Source organism: Lipotes vexillifer, unplaced genomic scaffold (assembly GCF_000442215.2).
Source record: "Lipotes vexillifer unplaced genomic scaffold, Lipotes_vexillifer_v1.1 scaffold321, whole genome shotgun sequence".
NCBI classification, from domain to species: Eukaryota; Metazoa; Chordata; class Mammalia; order Artiodactyla; family Lipotidae; genus Lipotes; species Lipotes vexillifer.
This window is the reverse complement of record NW_006777145.1, coordinates 417041-425185: the sequence shown is the minus strand read 5'-3', so window position 1 is coordinate 425185 and position 8145 is coordinate 417041.

The window sequence follows — 8145 nt, the reverse complement described above, 5'->3', positions numbered from 1 at the left end:
ACTCTTTCCTTTTTCCACAAGGAGTTTGGGCCTTCTTACAAGAAGTTACAGACAACAAAAGAAAGCAATGCAATTAGAAATGAAAAAAAATCAATATCAGAAAATATTGCTAATGTAAGTTTGCCAATATGTGTAGATGTCAGTGCAATTGAAGAATATGTCACTGATCTTCCTGGTAGTCAGGGTAAAAAGGGAAACAGGATGTATCATATCCTTATTCTTATCAAAGAGGAGGAAGCAAATCAATTCCTTAGAGGAAGCAAAGCTTTTTAAAATAATACTTTATAAAATAAAACTGTGTTATAAACCTTATAGGGTAGAACAGAATGACATAAAAAAAAATGCCTTCAACAGCATTTTCTTTACAGCACATACAGTAGTATATTTTACATAGTTGTTTCTTATAAATATTGGGGGAGGGGTTAACTAAAGATAGAAATCAGTGAAGGTTTTTTTTTTTTTTTTCCCCTCAAGGTACCAGATTAATTTAACCCAGTATGCAGAATTCTGGTGCCACACTTAAGTTTGAAGGTTACACCTTACATTTGTAGAGGAATCCATCCACCTCATGGCCTTTAGAGGATTATTGCTAAATAACTTTTCCTCTGAGCAAAAATTTCATGGGAGCAGGCTCCTGACCCTTCTCACCTTCTCAATTCTGTATCTCCAGCACCTGATCCATCCTGGAGACTCAAGTATTTAGTGAATGAATGAATGAACAATATGATTTTCTCTCATACTGGTGAGCAGACAGTCCAAGGGGGTGTGTGTGTGTGTGTGTGTGTGTGTGTGTGTGTGTGTGTGTGCGTGTGTGTGTGTGTGAGCTATATGAGCAAGTATGGAGTTTCAAGGGTGATTTCAATACCCATCAGAATATAGACAAGCAGAAGACAGAATAAGAAGGAATAATTTTCAATGGAACAAAATTAAGTCCTTGAAAAGCAGTCAAAGAGACTTAGACTTGAAGGGATAAAACAGGGAGCCGATGAGGTTTCTAAGCAGGGTACAAGATAAAAGCATTATCTCAAATGATTTTGGCAATGGAAAAATGAAAAACTAATTTTTCCATCAAGTTGTTTCCAACAAGGACTGTTTAACTTAACATTTTATTTTTAAACTAAATTTAGTCAAACCAGTTGTTCTTGTGCACAAAATTAATTTCAGCGAACTTCTTTTCTCTAACTACAAAAAAATATTTAGTTTGAAAATATGAATACATAAAAAACAGGAAAAAATTATACCAAATTATCCCTAGATGAATTGATTGCTAACATCTTTCACACCTTGTTTTTCTGTATTTTACAGTTGAACTCAGACTATATAGATAATTTGTTTTTTTGTGTTTTTTTTTAACATCTTTATTGGAGTATAATTGATTTACAGTGGTGTGTTAGTTTCTGCTTTATAACAAAATGAATCAGTTACACATATAATTTGTCGTCTTAATTTTCATTTAAATTATAATATGTGCATTTTTCATATTATTGAAAACTCTTCAGAAACATAATTTTAACAATTTAACAATTCTGTAATACTCACTTACGGTGATTATACATAATGTATTTAACTATTTCTCTATTGTTGGCTATTTAAGTTGTTTTACATACTGTAATTTTTAGATTGTTGTACTTTAAAAATTAATGCTTCAGTAAGCATCATATATACAGATCTTTTTAAAATACTTCAGATTATTTCCTTAACAAAATATTTCTAGGAGAGGAACGACTAGTTCAGAAGACATTAGTATTTTGATATACATTTCTAAATTGTTTCCATAAAAGGTTGTATCAACTTGTACTCTCTCCCCTAGCATGTAAGTAAACCAGTATTCTATACATTCATCAGCATGAAGTATTTCTATTAAAAAAGCAAAATATCACTGATTTGACAGACAATGAATTATGTTTTGTCATGGCTTTAATTTAAACGTCTTTCATTACTGATGAGTTTGAACATTTTACTCAAATATTATCCTTTTTTTTTTTACTTTGTAAATTATCTTTTCTCATTTCCTTGGGATTTAACTCAAGCTTTCAGTAGCAATATTTGTGTTGTCAGAGGTCTTATATGAGCTTATTGGATAATAAAGCAATTAACCTATTGCATGTTGTATTTGTTGGATATTTTTATAGAGATAGAAAATAATTTGATTTGTATTATCAATATATGAATTTTTATTTTGTGATTTCTTCCATTTTATAAAAAGTTAAAATGCTTTTCCATGCCTAGATTTAATGGCAATTTTACTTGTTGTATATGCTTTAAAAATCTAAATTTTAAAATGTAATTCTTTAATCCATCTCCAATTTCTTTTGGTTGCATGGGGCAAAATGATATATCATCCAGGGGTCATGATTACAAACAAAGAAAAATCAGATGTCCCTGCCACCATCCCTGCCAAAAGATGGAGTCTAAGCATCACCCATTTCTTTACTTACTAACTTATAACCTGAGTCATGAGCTAGTAGATATAATTTTTGAAGTCTTGGTCAAATGTTCTTATCTACCTTTAAAGGAGGCTAGGAGACAATTCCAAATTTTGACTTTAGAGTAACAGAATTTATAATATGGGAAGTTCTCCAAATATAACATGGGTGTTCAAAAATATTGAATTGGCAAAAATGACAAATATTCCCTATAGAAGAGGGAATAAATTGGCCCTTGTTTCAAATAGCTTGCCAATTGTGCCAGTATAGTTTATTAAGTAATCTTTCATTTCTCCACGGATGTGCTATACCTTCATTATAGCATATTAAATCATTACATGTAGGAGGATAGGTTTCTGGTTTAGGCACAATTTTTAATAGTACTCTGAGCATTTGGGAAGTTTAATATAAAACATAAAAGCTAGCCAAGAGTCATACACACACACACACACACACACACACACACACACACACACGCTATGGTTCTTTATATATTACAACAATGACTTTTATTTGTATGCATCTTGCAATTTTAAAGTGTATCTCCATTATTAGTTTATAAGGATATCTCTATTGCTCTTCCCCTACTGTGCTTCACAGATATTGCATTTTTTTTACAAATTGAAGATTTGCGGCAACCTTGTGTCAAGCAAGTCTATTGATGCCATTTTTCCAACAGCATTTGCTCACTTCATGTTTCTGTGTCACTTCTGTCAATTCTTGCAAAATTTCAAAATTTGCATTATTATTATATTTGTTACAGTGACACGTGATCAGTAACCTTTGATGTTACTATTGTATGTATTCAGGGTCTCTTAATCCTCAAATAATTAAAGGTAATCATAACGCCCAAAGCCCATACTCTTCATCTCTGACGTCAGTGTTAACTCCACTTTACAAATGATGAAAGGAAAGAAAACCTTAACTTACTAATTTTGTAGATGCATTGAATAATACATACAGGGCTTCCCTGGTGGCGCAGTGCTTGAGAGTCCGCCTGCCGATGCAGGAGACGCGGGTTCGTGCCCCGTTTCGGGAGGATCCCACATGCCGCGGAGCGGCTGGGCCCGTGAGCCATGGCCGCTGGGCCTGCGCGTCCGGAGCCTGTGCTCCGCAAATGGGAGAGGCCGCAAGAGTGAGAGGCCCGCATAATGCAAGAAAAAAAAAAAAAAAATAATAATACATACAGATGAGAAATTCTATCAGTTGTCATCTTCCAATGTTGAAGACGACTATGTGTGTGCTTTGGTGATAGCTCTTTTCCCCTAGACAGTTAGCATTCTGTGACTCGGATGGGATGCAGAATAATCATTCTCATGATTACAGAATCCCTTAGTGCATTTCTCCAATTTCCACCAAGATTACACTATCAGAAAACCAGATGAAATCTTCAGCCCTTACGTTTACCAAGTATTTTCTCATAAAGATATTTTATTTAGTTCTTACATTCTTGCCTTGAGGGTATAATAAGCCCAACATGTAAGTTCCCTTATGGTTCCAATTACAGAAGTTATGGTGGAAAAGGGAGTTCAACGCAGAAATTTAAAGATTGCACATTATATTGGGTTTTGAATGGGGCACATTAAAAGGTTAGTTTTAATGTGGGAATTTAAAGACCAAATTGTCTTACCTGTGGAATAAGAATCCCCATATATAGCTGTAGAATAATAATTCCAATCTATAGTACACCTAAAAAGCATGAAGCACCATCTTAGGTTCTTTTCAACTCTGAAGAATAGTATTATTATTCCCAGTATTAAAGATAAAGAAAAATATGGAGTTTTTTATTTGGAAACCCAGATGCCCATCTTCAAAGCCCATACTTTTCCCACAATTTAAGAGGTCAAAGAGGTGAATGTTTTAGCATCCCCTCATCTCTCATCCCTTTCCCCATATTTTTGGTACTGGTGGGTCTAACTTGAGGATCAGTGTGGGAGTCAGGCTTCTTTGTAAGATCTCAGGGACCAGGAAGCCAGTGATTCCTGACCTTAAATATTGCAGTACAGCAGTACTAAAATTCCAATTTTTATGAGTTTTATTATTAGAAGTGAACATGCTGGTAACTTACAAGTTTATTAGAAATATAAGATGTAGTTGGAGAAAATAAAAATATTGGCAAAAATGTTCTCAAAAGCCCTATTATTTTCCAGAGAGTATTTCCCAAATTTTATTAATTATATGTAATTATAAAGATAAAAACTAAAAGATAATTTTAGCAATGCGCCACTGGCAACAAATGTGTGTTATAGATGCTTCAGTTGCTTCATTCCAAGCCATAACCCACAGTTCACATGCACCCAATCAGAACAACACACATAGTAGCAGATATAGCAGCAACCATCAGGCCAGCCAGCAGACTTTTCTACCCTCTGAAAACGTCATAGGAAAAAAAAATAGAGAAATTGACATGATATGGAAAGTCACTGATACACCAGGGACTACAGCCTTTTCCTTGCTCTACTCACAAAACTTCTTCTTCCCTGATCCCTGAGAAGGGCTACACTATTTTCAGGCCACATGGGCAACGTGGATGATGTTCATGAAAGATTACTCTGGAAGAGAGATAGAAGAAAGCAAGTCTTAGAAATCTGAAGATGTCAGAGTATAGGAAAGAAAGGAAATTTTCACAGAGAAGCTTTAGAGTATGGGATCCCCTTAATTATTTGACAGGTATGAATCAAGACTAAACTATATAGTTGGTCCAAGTGACAACATTTTGGGGAATGAATGAAGCATGGAGGGTCATGGTTTTATAAACACAAAAGGCACAACTAGCTTAATTCCCACTAGATTAAATATTTATGTATTTTTTTTAAATATAAATTGGCAAAAGAATTAAAATTCCTACAATGCTATTGATTGGCAATTTTTTAAAGCAATGACATATCTGCAAGTTTGTTACTGTCACTTATGTTACCTTTTGTGAGTTATTGACTTTAGCTGAAGCACTGAAGCTGAATAATGATTATCATGCTGCTGTTTAATGTGATCAAGTGATTTACCTATTGCAGTTCTTAAATAGAATGTTTAAAATTTAATTTTTTAAAAAAAATTTTAAATGCTTAATATTTCAAAATAAAATTAGTATTAAAATTATCATTTGAATATTTTGTAGTTTACATATTTTAAATACACAGTTTCCCCACTAAATGAAAGCTCAACAAGTGTTAAAAAAACAGGAGTTTAATCATTAATAATTAACCAGCACAGTGTCTATTCCCAACTTGTTTTTAGTGAAATTGGTTTGTAAAGGTCACATATATATTGCCAAAATTCTCTCCTTGACCAAATTCTAATCTTCTATTCTTCTTAATCTTCTTCCCAACTTGGCCTTGACTCTTAGGCTTTCTTTGTCTTTGATTGCCTGATTTTAATAAGAATCCTGCTAAGTCAGTTAAGCAGAATCCCCCATCCTCAATATCTGATCACCCTCTATACCCTATAGGATCCTTCATCCTCCATCATTCATCAGGTGATGTCTGATTACCTTGGCCTGGCTTCGGCAAGAATCATGTTGGGTTGGTTTAACCAAGATCTTCCTGACTCCTGATGTTTCCTCTTAGTACTTTTCCATCCACTAAACCTCACCCTGCTCCTTGGCTGTAAATTCCCACTCTTCCTTATTTTCAGAGTTGAGCCAATTTCTCTCGCCTACTGCAAAACTCCACTGCAGTGTTTCCTACACCTACCATGACAGTCCCAAATAAACTTCACTTTACAGTTCTTTATCAAGTGTAATGAATAATTGTTTCTTTAACAACATTAAGTAATTAGAATTAATATTAGTGTCAACTATAGTAATAACAACTTAAAATTTAAATCACTTTTAGATATGTTTTTCCTTTGTTTGTCATATGCCTTTTAATTGATTTGTAGGTTGCTTTAGTTGAGCTTACTTCCATTTATAGGAGAAGTTACAAACTTTCAAGAAAACTAACAGCTTCAAATTATGGGTAGTATCTTCCTGAATCCAGCTACATGAAGCTACCTCATCTAATTCACATCTCTTAAACATGAATATATTGCTTCTACAGTTGATTTTGGAATCCAAAAACAGTACAATTTGTGGATATGATGAATGAAAGAAGTTTACTGGTGGTCAATATGACACCTCGATCTCAAATAAAGTTTTCAAACTGATAGGAATAAGTGCAAGCAACACACTGGGAAATAAGCCATCTATTAATACAAGATGACCTATGAGAATTAAAATATTTTCTTTGAAATTATATTTATGATGCAAATTGTAAGTATGGAAAATTCTCTGCCAGATCATGAACTGAGAGTATGTTATGGATCCACATCCCCAAAACACAGAACTTTTAAAAAAAATTTCATTGAAGTATAGTTGATTTACAATGTGTTAATTTCTGCAGTACAGCAAAGTGATTCAGTTATACATATATATATATTCTTTTTTCATATTCTTTTCCATTATGGTTTACCACAGGATATTGATTATAGTTCCCAGTGCTATACAGTAAATAGGGCCTTGTTGTTTGTCCATCCTATATATTAATAGTTTGCATCTGCTAATCCCAAACTCCCACTCCATCCCTCCCCCACCCCCCCCCCCCTTGGCAGCCACAAGCCTGTTCTCTATGTCTTGAGTCTGTTTCTGTTTTGTTGATAAGTTCATTTGTGTCATATCTTAGATTCCACATATAAGTGATATCATATAGTATTTGTCTTTATCTTTCTGACTTACTTCACTTAGTATAATAATTTGTAGGTCCATCCATGTTGCTGCAAATGGCATTATTTCATTCTTTTTAATGGTTGAGTAATATTTCATCATATATATCTATATCTATATCTATATCTATATCTATATACCACATCTTCTGTATCCATTCACCTGTCGATGGACATTTAGGTTGCTTCCATGTCTTGGCTATTGTGAATAGTGCTGCTATGAACATAGGGGTGCATGTATCTTTTCAAATTACGTCCAAGACATAGAACTTCACTGTGTAGATGCATTAGATGAGTTCAAACTACAAGCAGAGCTTCTTTCTCTATGCAAATAGCAAGTTTAATCACACATTACTAAATATCCATTGAGAATTTCTGTCAGTCATTGCACTAGTTATGGAGGTAGAAGAGGTAACAAAGCTCTTGCCTCAAGGATTTACAGTCCCAGCAGGGAAGACAAACAATATGTAGTTATAATGCAGTTGTATTATGAAAGCATTTCTGGGTCAGAACTAGGTCCTCTGGATCTTGAAGAGTGCATCATTGTCAATAAACATGTTTTTCCTAATTATATGTTGCTGCTCCAGACTGATTGTATTACAGCCTCAGCCAAACAGTTCAAAGCTTAACTGAAAAATCTAAAGCAACTTGAGAACTGTCACAAATTTTAGGTAGGGAAGCAAAGCAGAAGTTTTACACATTTCTATCATTTTGTTTTCATCTTTAGTCAAGTTTTAAAGAAATATGTATTGAATATCTAGCATAGCACTATGCTTAATGATGAAGAGAATAGTAAACGATATAAATGATAGGAATTCAGACACATTAGAATCACTTTTTAAGGACTTACTTTGAGAGAAACAGGTGAAGTTATTAGCAAATGAACGAGAAGACATCTGTTTTTACGAAAAGAATTTATGGGGAAAGTGTAGAAAAACACAGAAGGGGCTAAATATGTTTAGGAAAAAAGTTTTTTTGTGGAACAAAGCTTGCAAGTTTGCCGGGGGATGGGGAGGTTGTCTTT